The following is a 15,539-nucleotide window of genomic DNA, read 5'->3' as shown; positions in this document are numbered from 1 at the left end:
AGGGATATGAGTGCCATGGTTGATGGTGAGACTGACAATTGTCTTATTTAAAACATTGTGAGCACTATGAGCAGTGTTCAGCTGATGATGCCAGGGCTTGCCCTGTGATGCCATTAAATGTCATTAAATCTAGCTAAGGTTCTGAAGAGATGGAAACAGGCTCAGGTCAAGCCAATTTTTAAAAAATCTTCGGCTGTCCCCAGCGTACCAGTTAACTACCGCCCCATTTCATTGCTTCCCTATTTTGGGAAGGTACTGGAGCATTTAGTTAATAAACGTTTCACTGCCCATCTAGAGACCCATGGCCTCCTCGAATCCTCCCAGTCAGGCTTCCGTGCTGCTCATAGTACGGAGACCGCAGTTATCGAGGTAGTAGATAACATCAGGCTTGCTCTGGAAAAACGAGAATCTGCAATTTTGATTCTCCTGGACCTGTCTGCAGCTTTCGATACCATCTCCCACAGAACCTTGAAACATCGACTGTGGGAGGTGGGTATCAGAGGGAAGGCCTTGGACTGGTTTGAGAACTACCTGGCTGACCGATCCACCACAGTTTGTGTAGATGAAATGGTCTCACGCACCTATCCAGTAACGGTCGGGTTTCCGCAGGGATCCATTCTCAGTCCCATGCTGTTTAATGTATATTTAACACCTTTAGCAGGTATCATTAGATCATACGGTTTTGAGACCCTTCGTATGCTGATGATACCCAGCTGCTAGTTACTTGTGACTTTGACCAGGATGGTGTTCAATCCCGATTTAAGAGCTGCATGGTCCAGATTAACAATTGGATGAGCTTGTGAGGCTGTCCCCGCTACCCCCACCCCCACCCCCACCATCACCACCCTCCCATTGGCTCCCATCCCAGAGGTCTGTGGAGGCTCCGGTGTTTGGGAGCATGTCTCCTTTGAGCCAGGCACCGCACCCCCTGCCCCTGTGTCCCCTGCTGCCCTGAGTGTGGAGTCTGTGTATTTGCTTCGACAGATCCATGTAGGGTAGACATCAATGCTGAGTGTCCTCCATGCACACACCAGTCTGTTGACACAACTGGTGTCGTTCATAGAGGGCATTTCATCAGGCATGTCTGCCCTACAGAGGACCAATGAGTCCATGGCCTCCTCCCTGACGGCAGCAGTGTCCCTCCTTCAACAGTCCCTCATCCCTCCTACTCCTGCCCCATCCACGATTCCTAGCACCCTACCTGTCCCAAGCACACACACTAGCACATTCACCCAAACCCACTGACACGGGCAGCACACAAACACCCAAACCAAGGTCTAGATGTGCACACAATCACCCTCGGGGGACTGATACCACACTCACAGGGGATGGTTTGCAAACACACACACAGGCATCCACAACCACTTTGCAGTCCTCCGATACCTCTCCCTATAAGACCCCTTCCCTTGCCTCATCTGCAACCCCATCTCCCAAGCAGCTCTTCCTCTGTGACCTTGGCCTCTTCCCACCGATCCAGCAGATCCAGCTACCAAGGGGAAGAGGAAGTCCCCACACACAGAGGGAAGTGCCCCTCACACCCGGACACCCTCGCCCAGGCGTAGTAAGACTGAGGCCCCCACCCGCAAGTCCCCCCGGAGCAGGAAGAGCAAGACCCCACACCCTGCCCCGCAGCTCCACGAAACAGTCTCCGTCCTTCATCCCCCAGGCCACCACTCCACAGGTTTCCCCGCCACACCCTGCCCCAGGTTCCCCCACCCACGGATACACCATCCCCAAAATGCTCAGGCCCTCCCCCCTACCACTTGCCCTTCCACCCTCACCCCCCCCCCCCCGGTCAGCCTGTTTGTGCCACTGGTGTGGGGACCGTGTCCTCCCCCCTGTCCTGCCGACCTCACCTGAAACCCATTCCGCTCCCATGGAGTTGGGCACTGCAGTGGAGTCCACAACCACCCCGTCTGACTTGGGCACTGAAGTGGGGACCCAGTCCACTCCATCTGACCTGCCCACTGCAGTTGTGCCGGCACCCACCCCATCTGACTTGTGCCCCACAGTTGTGACTGCTCCCACTACTTCAGTCAGCACCAGTGCAGTTGCCAGTGACTCTCCTGCATCCCCCACCCCTTCACTGCCTCCTTCTGCTGAGCCCTGATCCTGTCCCTTCAGTGCCTGGTCTGCCCCCATGTATGCCCCTCCAAGTGGATGTCCCCTGTCCTTACCAGTGCAGGCAAGCAACGTGTGACCGTTGTCACTCAAATCACATTGTTGAGTTTTGGGATATGGACTGGCCATTGGCCTTTGTTTTGAAAGGACTTTGCTTTTGCATTTCAATCTGGCGGAATAAAGCACTTATATTTATCCTTGTGAATTTGATTTAGCTGTACATTATGTTGATGATGTTTCGCATGACCTTGCAGTTGTAATGCTGGATTTCCAATGTTGAATACTACTGTGCCACATAAGTGTTTCATGTGTTGGGACCAGAAATCATACATGCTGTTTGTTATTTGCAGCGTTGACCATGATGTCACTTACCTTTTGGACACTGTGGTGAGGGGGGTTTTAGACCCCATTACCACAATGCTCAACATTTGCTGCAGTTTGGAACCCCACACTTAACTTTTGTTCTGCACAGTGATGGGGGTTTAGACCCCATTGCCACAATGCTCAACATTTGCTGCAGTTTGGAACCCCACACTTAGTTTTTGTTCTACACAGTGAGGGGGTGCTAGTGCACATTGACACAGTGCTATTGTGGTGCTTGCCTTGTGTAGGCCAAACTCAGTTTTTGGTCACACCTGTGATGGTAGTTACGTTGTATGTTTGCAGTCATATTCACTGTTGTGGGCATTTGTCACAGACTACACACTGTTGTCATGATGTTAGTGGGGATTTATTTCTGATGGATACATCTGCCAGTGGATTCCTCACCTTGTGAATATCCCTTGCGCCAGCAACATTCGGAAACTTTTGTAGCAGTCCACGCCGATGAGGCCGAAGACGACGTCACAGAGACACGGCTCCGCTCGCGACTCCGCTGACGTCACCGGCTCCATAAGAGGACCTCGTCGGCGTGATGACGTCAGTTCCCTTTTTTCCGCGCATTCGAAGCCAACGGATTTCGGGAATCGCTGTTGTTAGCGTCGTGGATACTTTGTGTATTTTCATTGCTGTTCCTGTCTTCTTTGAAGATGTCATCGAGGAAGTCTGGATTTAAGCCTTGCCGGGAGTGTGGCAAGCATATGTCCATCACTGACCCACATGAGGACTGTGTGTGGTGTTTATCCTCGGACCACGATGTGGATGGCTGTACCAGCTGCCGTAAAATGAGCTCAAAGGCTCTGAAAGAACGGGAGGCAAAACTTTTTATTGCCAAGATGAAGAAGGAGAAGAGAGGGAGGAGGAAAACGAGATCGAGGTCTCGATCGAAGTCGAGGTCGGCATCGAGGTCGACGTCGGGGCATGCTTCGAGAGCTAAGAAGCACAAGAAAAAGAGAAGGCATTCCTCTCGGCGTCATTCTGACAAGAGTGCGGCGCCGAAGCCGAAGTCACCTGATCGGCGTCGAAGGGACTCCGTCTCTCCTTCTCCTGTGCCGGGTTCACCAGCTGGTCCTTCATCTCCAGTGGTCCCTTTGTCTCCGGCTTCGCCAGTTCCGGTCCGGACTCCGACGCCGGTTTCATCCCCGGCTCCGGCTCCATCTCCGGCCCCGGAAGAGCTTCAAGTCCCGGGTGAGCCTGCGACGCCGTTGAATCCACCGTCGGCGCCGGTTGGCCCGAGTCCGGTGGGGCCTGACCAGTATCCTGCCTTTCATGGGCCAGGTCAGGACCCTTCGCATTACTTAAATGCGATGTATGGGGTATTTGCTCGTGCCATGTATGCCCCTGGTGCACCTACGGGTCCGATGGGTCCTTTGGCCTTTAACTTGGGGGTGCCGCAAGTGTATCCTCAGGCTCCTTTCTACCCATTTTATCCAGCGACGCCGTCTTGGAATCCTCCGGCTCCGAGAACGTCGACGCCGCTTCCATCCTCGCCGGCTCCGGCTCGACCTCGTTCGACGTCGAAGGCTCCGCTGGATCCACGTTCGACGCCGATGGCTCCACTGGCACCGGCGCCGTCGGAGTCGATTTCGGCGCCGCCGACGCCGACGCCGAGGATTCGAATTCGCTCCAGGAGGGAGACTCAGAGGATTATTGAGGAGCAGAGATACCTTCAAGAGGAGGCGGAGGATGGAGAATTGGTAGAGTCGGATGAGGTTTTTGATGAGCTTAAGGAAGCTAGTGGCTTGGACCTTTCTCCTGAGTGGGAGATTACTCCGCCATCTGATGAGCCATCCAAGGATGTCGCACCCTACCATGCAGTCATAAGGAGAGCTGCGGAGTTGCTTGATCTCCAGCTTCCTACAACAGAGTTTAAGTCAAATATTTTGACTGAAGTGCTGCATTCTCCAACGACGGTATCAGAGCCTCTGCTTCCCTTTAATGAGGCCATTGTGGAGCCTGTATTGGAGGTGTGGCGCAAACCTTTTTCTGCTCCTGCGGTCTCAAAGACGATCGCAAGGAGATACAGAGCGGCCCCAGGAGATCCTGAATTTTTGTCGTCCCATCCATCGCCTGAGAGTCTGGTGATTCAAGCGGCTTGTTCTGGAAAGTCTAAGGGGGCTTTTCCACAGGTCCCTGGGGACAGAGAGGCAAAAAGGCTGGATCAGTCGGCAAAGAAGGTGTTTTCATCAGCCAGCATGGCTTTGAAGTCGACTAACGCCACATGTCTCTTGGGACGCTATGTTCACGCGCTGATGGACTCGGCTAAGAAACTGGCGCCGAAATTGCCTGAGGACGATAGATCTGGATTTAACGACATCTTGGCTGATGCTCAGGCGGCTGCGCGGCAAGTGATCCAAAGTGGGCTGGACACTGCGGATTCTGTTGCAAGGATCATGGGGTCGTCTGTTGCAACTAGGAGAAGTGCTTGGTTGAGAACGTCGGAGTTCTCTCAAGATGTACAGTCAACCCTATTGGATCTACCGTTTGATGGGTCTGGCCTATTTGGGAAAAAGGCAGATGCTGCTCTGGAAAGATTCAAGGAGAGCAAGGCAACTGCTAAATCTTTGGGACTCCAGTCTCAGTCGAGAGGGTCTTTTAAGAGGTACAGGGGTTTTGGAAGAACATCCTTTCGTACCTATAGGCAGACTCAGCAGCAGCAGCAGCAGCAGCAGCAGCAGCAGCAGCAGCAGCAAAGTTCCTCGTCCAGAGGTTACAGAGGAAGAATCAGGGGTCGCACACGTGGCTCTCGTCAGCTCTCCTCCTCCTCTTCCTCTTCCTCAGCCCCTCCCACCACCGCAAAACAGCCCTAGATCCGACATTCCGGATCATGTTGGTCCTGTGGGGGGCCGGCTTACCCATTTTCTACAAGATTGGGAATCTGTAACTACAGATCTCTGGGTTCTAGATCTTGTAGAAAATGGGTACGCCCTTCCCTTTCGGGAATTCCCTCCAAATTACCCTCCTTGCCAAGGGGTTTGTTCGGAGGTACACCGTCTTCTCCTGCAGGAGGAAGTCCTGAAGTTGTTTCAGAAAGGCGCGATAGAGGTGGTCCCGGAGCAGGAGAGGGGTCAGGGATGCTACTCCCGGTATTTCCTGATCCCGAAAAAGGACGGCAGATTGCGTCCGATATTAGACCTCAGAATCCTGAACTTTTACCTGAAACAGGAAAAGTTCAAGATGCTCACCCTTGCTCAGGTTCTTCAGGCGCTGAATCAGGAGGACTGGATGGTGTCGCTCGACTTGCAGGATGCGTATTTTCACATCCCCATTCTGAAGTCGCACAGGAAGTATCTCCGTTTCACGGTAGGGTCGCAACATTATCAGTTTGCGGTCCTCCCGTTTGGTCTTACTTCGGCACCTCTGGTCTTCACAAAGGTGATGGCAGTGGTGGCAGCCCATCTCAGAAGATCGGGAATTTCGGTTTTCCCTTATTTGGACGACTGGCTGATCAAGGCGGAGTCGTCGGAGAAGGTGCTGTGTCATCTGCAGGATACAACTCGGCTGTTGTACAGATTGGGTTTTTCGATCAATGTGCCCAAATCTCACCTGGTGCCCTCTCAGCGCAACCTGTTCATAGGTGCGGTACTGGACACTACTGTGTGTCGAGCATTCCCTCCTCCTCAAAGGATTCTCGACATACAGGAAATGATTCCTTTGTTTTACAGCGGAGCGGTTGTTCCAGTTCTGAAGGTCCTTCGCCTGCTCGGTCTGTTCGCCTCCTGCATACTGTTGGTCAACCATGCACGCTGGCACATGAGGGCGCTCCAGTGGTGCCTCCGCAAGCAGTGGTATCAGCACAAAGGGGATCTCAGGGAGTCTGTGAGGATCTCCAGAGAAGCTGCGGCGGATCTATTTTGGTGGAGCGTGGAGGGCAATCTGTCCCAGGGAAAGCCCTTCCATATACCTCCATCGGTGGCAACAGTGATAACGGATGCATCCACCTTAGGGTGGGGTGCTCATCTGGGGGATCTGGAGATCAAGGGTCTTTGGTCTCCAGAGGAAAGGTTGCTTGACATCAACCTTCTGGAGTTACGGGCGATACGTTTGGCGCTCAAGGCCTTCCTCCCTTCCCTTCGCGGTCAGTCTGTTCAAGTCCTGACGGACAACACGACCGCGATGTGGTATATAAACAAACAGGGAGGAGTGGGGTCTCTTTGTCTCTGCAGTCCTGGGCTCAGGACCATCGGATTTGTCTGATGGCAAATCATCTAGCCGGAGTTCTGAACGTGCGTGCGGACAGTCTCAGTCGACAGTTCTCCGCCGACCACGAGTGGAGGCTCCATCCGGAGGTGGTTCGTCATGTCTTTCAGACGTGGGGGACTCCTCGGTTGGACCTGTTTGCCACTTACGAGAACGCGCACTGCCCGTCATTCTGCAGTCTCCAGTATCCGTTGCAGGGAGCGTTAGGGGACGCGTTCCAGTTGAGTTGGGGCTCACGACTCCTTTACGCGTTTCCTCCCATACCCTTGATTCCTCGGGTTCTGAGGAAGATTCGCCAAGACCGGGCCCAAGTTATATTGATCGCCCCGGATTGGCCAAGAAGGGTGTGGTACACAGATCTTCTCCACCTCTCCTCGTGCCCTCCGCTCCGTCTCCCTCTGAGGGCAGACCTCCTCTTGCAGTCGGAGGGGCAGGTTCTACGCCCCCACCTCCAGAGCTTACACCTTCATGCCTGGAGATTGAACGGGGCAACCTGAATTCTTTCTCTCTCCCGCCAGATGTGGTGGATGTTATTTTATCGGCCAGGCGACACTCCACCAAGTCCATTTACTCCTACAGGTGGTCTAAATTTGTTAAATGGTGTGGAGAGAGGTCTATTGATCCCTTGAAGGCTCGTCTGTCTAATATTCTACAGTTTGCCCTTTCTCTTGCCCAGCAAGGCTTTGCTGTGGCTACTGTGAAAGGATATTTATCGGCTCTATCGGCTTTCCTTTGTTTGGCGGATCAGCCGTCGCTGTTTAAGTCTCCTATTGTTCTTCGTTTTATAAAGGGCCTTACAAACAAATTTCCTCCAACTCCCTTTATTGTGCCTCAATGGGACTTGAACCTTGTCTTAACCTATCTCATGGGTTCTCCCTTCGAGCCCTTACACAAGTGTCCCCTGAGGCTCTTGTCTTTTAAGACGGTATTCCTCGTTGCAATCACCTCGGCAAGGAGGGTAAGTGAGCTTCAAGCTCTAAGTTCGAAACCCCCATTCTTGACCATTCATGCTGAACGAATGGTTCTCAGGACCAGGGCTGCATTTTTGCCTAAGGTGGTAACTCCCTTCCATCTGGGGCAGTCCATTACCCTTCCTTCCTTCTATCTTCCCCCACACCCTTCCAAGGAGGAGGAGAGACTTCACCGCTTGGACCCTAAGAGGGCGGTGAGCTTCTACCTGGACAGGACAAGGGATTCCAGGATTGATGACCAGCTCTTTGTGGGTTTTGCTGGCTGCAGAAAGGGTCGTGCGGTGCACAAGCGCACCCTTTCAAGATGGATTGTGCTTTGCATCAAGATCTGCTACTCCCTAGCTGGTAAGGAGCCTCCGGAGGGTTTGAGGGCTCATTCTACCAGGGCGAAGTCTTCTACATCTGCCTTATCTAGGGGTGTTCCTGTGGAGGACATTTGTAGGGCGGCAACTTGGGCCTCCCTCCATACCTTCGCAAAACATTATTGCTTGGACACCGAGGTGAGGAGGGACGGACACTTTGCTCGTTCCGTCCTTCAGGACTTTCTGGTATAGGGGGATGGACACCCTCCTTCGGGAGTGGGGACTGCTGTGGAATCTATTCACAAGGTGAGGAATCCACTGGCAGATGTATCCATCAGAAGAACAAGTTACTTACCTTCGGTAACGCTTTTTCTGGTGGATACAGTATCTGCCTGTGGATTCCTCACTGACCCACCCGCCTCCCCGTTGTCCATCCTTCTATACCAGTGACTCTATGCCTGTAATTCTTTTGATGGGTTTCAAATGTGTTTATCACTGTCAAAGGCATTATGTTATTTCTTCTGCTTTGTTATTTATTTTCCACACTGAGTGTGTTGATATGCATATTGTGTACTGTGTATACTGTTTATGTACATATTGCTGTCAGTCCGTCCGTGTGCCTCGAAGGCACGGAAAAAAGGGGCGGAACTGACGTCATCACGCCGACGAGGTCCTCTTATGGAGCCGGTGACGTCAGCGGAGTCGCGAGCGGAGCCGTGTCTCTGTGACGTCGTCTTCGGCCTCATCGGCGTGGACTGCTACAAAAGTTTCCGAATGTTGCTGGCGCAAGGGATATTCACAAGGTGAGGAATCCACAGGCAGATACTGTATCCACCAGAAAAAGCGTTACCGAAGGTAAGTAACTTGTTCTTTGCTGACATACCTAATGTTGGTGCATGATGGATGTGTGGCGCATCACCCATCCCATGGGTGGGGGTGTTGATATTGAGAGTCACACAGCACCCTATGGGTGGGGGTGGCAGTTGTGATGGGAAACAGGTCCCCTATGGGTGGGGGTGGCAGTAGTGATGGGCAACTAGTCCCTATGGGTGGGGGTGGCAGCAGTGATGGGCAAAATAACCCCTATGCGTGGGGTTGGCAGTAGTGATGGGCAACATAGTTCCTATGGGTGGGGCTGGCAGGAGTGATGGGCAACATAGTCCCTATGGGTGGGGGTGGCAGTAGTGATGGGCAACAGTTCCCCTATGAGTGGGGGTGACAGTAGTGATGGGCAACATAAGCCCTATGGGTGGGGGGTGGCAGTAGTGATGGGCAACATAAGCCCTATGTGTGGGGGTGGCAGTAGTGATGGGAACAGGTCCCCTTTGAGTGGGGTGGCAGTAGTGATGGGCAACATAAGGCCTATGTGTGGGGGTGGCAGTAGTGATGGGAAACAGGTCCCCTATGAGTAGGGGTGGCAGTAGTGATGGGCAACATAAGCCCTCTGTGGGGGTGGCAGTAGTGATGGGCAATATAGTCCCTATGGGTGGGGGAGGCAGTAGTGATGGGCAACGTAAGCCCTATGTGTGGGGGTGGCAGTAGTGATGGGCAATATAGTCCCTATGGGTGGGGGTGGCAGTAGTGATGGGCAACAGAAGCCCAATGTGTGGGGGTGGCAGTAGTGATTGGCAACAGGTCCCCTGTGAGTGGGGGTGGCAGTAGTGATGGGCAACATAAGCCCTATGTGTGGGGGTGGCAGTAGTGATGGGCAACAGGTTCCCTATGAGTGGGGGTGGCAGTAGTGATGGGCAACATAGTCCCTATGGGTGGGGGTGGCATGAGTGATGGTCAACAGGTCCCCTATGAATGGGGGTGGCAGTAGTGATGGGCAACATAGTCCCTATGGGTGGGGGTGGAAGTAGTGATTGGGAACAGGTCCCCTATGAGTAGGGGTGGCAGTAGTGATGGGCAACATAAGCCCTCTGTGGGGGTGGCAGTAGTGATGGGCAATATAGTCCCTATGGGTGGGGGAGGCAGTAGTGATGGGCAACGTAAGCCCTATGTGTGGGGGTGGCAGTAGTGATGGGCAATATAGTCCCTATGGGTGGGGGTGGCAGTAGTGATGGGCAACAGAAGCCCAATGTGTGGGGGTGGCAGTAGTGATTGGCAACAGGTCCCCTGTGAGTGGGGGTGGCAGTGGTGATGGGCAACATAAGCCCTATGTGTGGGGGTGGCAGTAGTGATGGGCAACAGGTTCCCTATGAGTGGGGGTGGCAGTAGTGATGGGCAACATACCCCCTATGAGTGGGGCTGGTAGTGGTGATGGCAATGCAACCCCTATGGTGGCCTGTTGCTAGTGGCCAGGATATGGATCCCCTGGGTGTGTGTGGCATTTGGCGGGTATGTGTCGTTTGTGTGGTGGTTGTCTGACTTACCGTCTGCGCCGTCCGCGTAGGTTCCTGATCCAGTCATAGATGTACAGTACTGGTATGACCTGCGGGATTGGATTCATGATGTGTTTGTCTCGTACACGCTGCTTGTTGCTCCGTCTCTTACCCGTTGCTAGCTGGTCCGTCTCAAAGCCGTGGATTGCGTTCTGGCACGAATCGTACCTGATATGCTGCTTGCCCGGATGCTGTGACGTGCCATACGTGGCGACCCGTCCGGTGCGTATGATTTGCGCATCGTACTTGTCCGGCCGGAAACTGCTGTGGGAACTGCTTCCGGGCGACTCGGTTCGGCGATCGAAGGTACGGCTCGTACGGAAAATGAAGTTTGAATCACAGCCTACGTGTCGTCGGATTTGTGTCAGTTATGCGCATCGTACTTCATTGCCCGGACGGACCGGCTCCCGGAATGTGTCGGTTGGAAGGTAAGGCTACGGACAGCTCTCAGAGAGCTGTCCGACCCGATTGGAATCGACCCCTAAGTGTTTTTTTGTTGAGAATACACAAACTCTTCTGCTTAAGGGAATGCTGTCTTTATCATTTTTTATGGCATTCATGGTCTGTTTAGAGGAAAAATCCTAATCTTTCAGGGCACTCTGGCACCACTATTTTGAAGACATGTTTTCTAGCTGCATACTTACTCCAGTATGGGAACTATCCTAGATTCACATGCTTGAGTCATTCCCCGTCATCGAGATGGGTGCCCCCAGTATTATTAAAAGTAAGTCCTATTAGACATAGAACATAAGGCCCTAGGCCTTAACATTTTGTAACATATACTTGTCCTTATATAAAAAAGGAATACAACTTAGAACCAGCCAATTAACTGACACCACCCTGTAGAACCTTCCTGAGAAAAGCTCCAGTCCCTCAGATTTTCTACCGCATTTCATGCTAGGGAGTCTACACTGAGCTCCGCTCAGTTTTTCCTTTTCCTACTCTTGATAGAAGATTTTCTTCAGATCAGATATATCATCATTTTCCAGTATTAGGGGTGTCTTTCATAGATTCACATGCCTGAATCATTCCCCGTCGTCGAGACGGGAGCCTCCGGTACATAGAAAAGTAATGTCCTATAGACATACATAGAGAAAAATAGGCCTAAGGGCCTCCCCTAGTAGCCTATCCTTGTCCTTATGTAAAAAGGACCAAACTCTTAGAGCCAGCCAATCAGCTATCACCTCCCTCTAGAACCTTCCTGACAGGAGCCTCAGTCCCTCAGATTTTCTACCGCACGTTGTGCTAGGGAGTCTCCAGCCTGAGTTCTCCTCAGGATCTCTTCAAAACCAACTTGTTCACTTTTAAAGTGAGTTCTTTCTTCAAAATCTTGAACAGGATTACTTCAAGCCACTTATCACTGCAGTAAGTGATTTATTTCTTCAAAATTCTGGCATGTCTGAATCCCAGAAGAAAGCCCTTTTCTGGGCCTGCTCTTCATGTGGGAAGAAAAGGCTACATGTGGATGACAAGCATGACCTCTGCCTACATTGCCTTTATCCTGACCACATACCTAAAGACTGTAAGATATGTAGGTCTTTCCCTCACAAGACCTTGAGGGACAGAGAGGGTCGCCTGCTCATCTGGCTGGACAGGCTTAAGGAGAGGGATAATGTGGAATCCTCAGAGGGAAGCTTTTCAAGGACCTCTGAAGTCTCCCTGAAGAGGCCAAGAGTGGCGTCCTCTGGCCCCTCAGACACTCCTCCTATGAAGGCACAAAAGAAGTCTTCAGAGGCAAGATCGACAAAATCTTCAGTGTCTGAAAAGGATTCTCAGGCTTTTAAGAAGCCTACCCAGTCGTCCAGCAAACTTGCGACATCCTCCTCAGCGCAAAAAAGAGTTGTGGCGCCAGTTTATGTCTCCACAGCGACGACGACTGTGTCAACGACGACAGCGTCGTCGGTCTTCTCGTCGACGACGACCACTCCTTCATCGTCGTCAGCAGGTAAACCTATTCCATCTATAATACTGCTGAAGCCGTCGTCGACGTCCAAAAGCTCGTTGACGACGAAGATTGCCCCGTCGACGACGACATCATCGATGAAGAGCCCCCGTCGACGGGAGGGTTGACGACGAAGACGTCGACGACGAGGACGTCGACGAGGAATGAATCGTCGACGAGCGCATCGTCGACGAGCGCATCGTCGACGAAAGCATCGTCGACGAAGAAAATATTGTTTACGGAGGCACCGTCGACGAAGGTCATGCCGTCGACGAGGGTACCGTCGACGGAGGAATCGTCGTCGACATTGGTCATTACCGAGCCATGGAAGAAATCCAAGCTGATAGAAACGTCGTCTATGACCCTACCACCGTCGACAACACCAATGACGACGGCAGGGGATCCTGCAAAAGGTTCTGTGTCTGGCAAACTGACCAAGAAGCAGATTACACCAGAAACAACGTCTCCAAGTAAGGTGCAAACTCATTTGCCTACGGAGATTCTCCAGAGTGAGGAATCTGAAGAAGAACTCCTGTATCAGGCTACTTCCCCTTCAGACCTTCACGTGAAATGTCAGAGCACGGACGAAGAAAGGAGGAGATGAGCTACCAGGAACACTCTTTCCGAGCTCAGGTTCGCACGGAGGTCACCCCGATGGTATGCCTTCCCGTTTCAATTGTAAATGACCTTAAATACCTTATCCAGGACTACAAACAGCGTTTCCCGGAATCACCGGCAACGGAGACAGGGGGCCCGACGCCTACTACAAATACACCAGCGGCAGCCCCAAAACAGACACGGCCAACTACTCAGGTCCGCCATGAGAAAGTGCCACCTCAAGTGATAGAATCATCAGATGAGGAGGCTGAAGAAATGGAAGAGGGGGAAGTCCAAGAAGACCACACGGATCACGATGAGGAGGAAGAGTATGTGGCATCTTCCCCAGCTTCACCCCAGCCGCGCCAAGCAGATTCACCGCCAGTGGACATTGGCGGCTTCCATAGAATAGTGGAAAGAGCAGCGAAGCGGTTTCATATGGTGATGGTATCGACTGAGACCGAGTGCTTCTTACATGACTTCAAGGAGCAAACAAAGAAGACAACGAAGTCGATCCCAATAATAGAATTTCTCTGGGACCAGGGAAAGAAACTGATGCTGACGCCGGCCTCTGTACCTGCGGTTGTTCCACGCCTGGATAAAAAATACAAGGCTCCAACCACAGCGCCAGCTTGCCTTAATGGGCACCCGAAACCGGATTCGGTCGTAACCCAGGCAGCCCAAAAGAATTCTCGCAACCCTTCCTCTCCTCTGTCAGCCCCACCGGACAGGGAAGGCAGGAAGTTGTACACAATCGGTAAGAGGTTTACTACGACATCGGCCATGACCATCAAGGTGGCCAACTCCATAGCCCTGTTAGGGCGTTATAACCGCCAGCTTTGGGAAGATATAGCCCCATATATAGCGGAACTGCCAGACACAGTTCAGGAGGAGGTCAAGGCACTGCTTACGGAGGGTCAAACCTCGGCAGCTGAGATCATTGATTGTGCCATAGATGTAGCCATGACGGGCTTTCGACAACTAGCTGGGGCAGCAGTCCTGCGCCGTCAGGGATGGCTTAAGGCAACATCATTCAGACAAGAGGTGCAGACGAAGGTGCTGGACATGCCCTTCGACGGCCAACACCTTTTCGGGGACAAGATTGACGAGGCGCTCCAAGCGATCAAGAAAGACACTGATACTGCTAGAGCACTTGGTACTTTGCAGGCAAGGAATCAGTCCTTTCGAGGCAACAAATCCAGGGGCCAGTCCTCCTACAGGGGATCCTATCAAAATAGGTCCTCGTATTCCTACCAGAATAAATCCCAGTACCAGCAGAAGCAGCAACAAGGTCGTCAGTCTTCTTATGGGAGATCAAACTTCAGGGGCAAAAACCAGAAGAGGGGCACTGGCGGACGCCAGTGACCAATTACTCCAGCCAGTCCAGCAACTATATTCCTCATTAAAGATTGGAGGAAAATTGGCCCATTTCCTAGAAAATTGGCATCTCATCACCACAGATCGGTGGGTACTCCAATTAATAAGATTCGGCCATTCCCTGGAGTTCACCACCATCCCACCTGCAACCCCTCCCCGCAGGCTTCCGCACAAACATCTACGGCTGCTGCTCCAGGAAATATCTGCGATGTTGAAGAAAGGAGCGATCGAGCGAGTCCCATCGCCTCAAAGAGGGAAAGGATTCTATTCCCGCTTCTTTCTTATACGCAAGAAGGAGAAAAAGTGGAGGCCCATACTCGACCTCAGGGCACTCAACTCTTTCCTGAAGAGTCAGTCGTTCAGGATGGTGACGATCCAAGAAATACTAGGCATTCTAGAAAAAGGAGATTTTATGACATCTTTGGATCTCCAGGATGCCTACTACCACATCCCGATACTCAAGGGGCACAGAAAATTCCTGAGATTCGAGGTGTCAGGACAGCACTACCAATTCAAAGTCCTACCGTTTGGCCTCAAATCCGCACCGCGGATTTTCACCAAGTGCCTTTCACCTGTGGCAGCTTTCCTGCGTCAAATGGGTCACCAAGTCTTCCCCTACCTCGACGACTGGCTGGTAAAGGCACCTTCAGCTGCAGGCGCGACCGAATCCTCCAACGCCTGCACCAATCTTTTTCAACAACTAGGATTGACTCTCAATCACGAGAAATCCTGCATGTCCCCAACAAGAAACATCACCTTCCTCGGGGCGACCTTGAACACGGAATGCGCAAGGGCATTTCCTTCAAAGGAAAGGGAAAACAAAATAATATCTCTGGCCACGGCTGTGGCATCAAAGAAGTCCCTAAGAGTTCGAACCTACAAATCACTCCTAGGAATGATGTCTTCTTGTATACTCCTCATCCCTCACTGCAGACTCAGGATGCGTCCATTGCAAGAAGCCCTCTCGAACCAATGGACACAGAGTACAGGTTCTTTCGAAGACATTGTGAAGATAACACCACAAATATCCAAGAGCCTGGAATGGTGGAGAGATCACAAGAATTTGTCTATAGGACTGCAATTCCTACTTCCAGCAGCACCTCTGGTGATCACCACCGATGCATCCCTGGAAGGCTGGGGAGCCGTCCTACAGGAACTCCAAGTAAGCGGCAAATGGACAAATCAGGAGAAGCAACTCCATATCAATCTTCTGGAACTGAGGGCTGTGTATCTGGCGCTACAAGCCTTTTTACCACGCATCCAGAAC

Source organism: Triturus cristatus, chromosome 4_1 (genome assembly GCF_964204655.1).
Source record: "Triturus cristatus chromosome 4_1, aTriCri1.1, whole genome shotgun sequence".
NCBI lineage: Eukaryota > Metazoa > Chordata > Amphibia > Caudata > Salamandridae > Triturus > Triturus cristatus.
The sequence above is the reverse complement of the archived record's forward strand: the minus strand, read 5'-3'. Positions refer to the sequence as shown.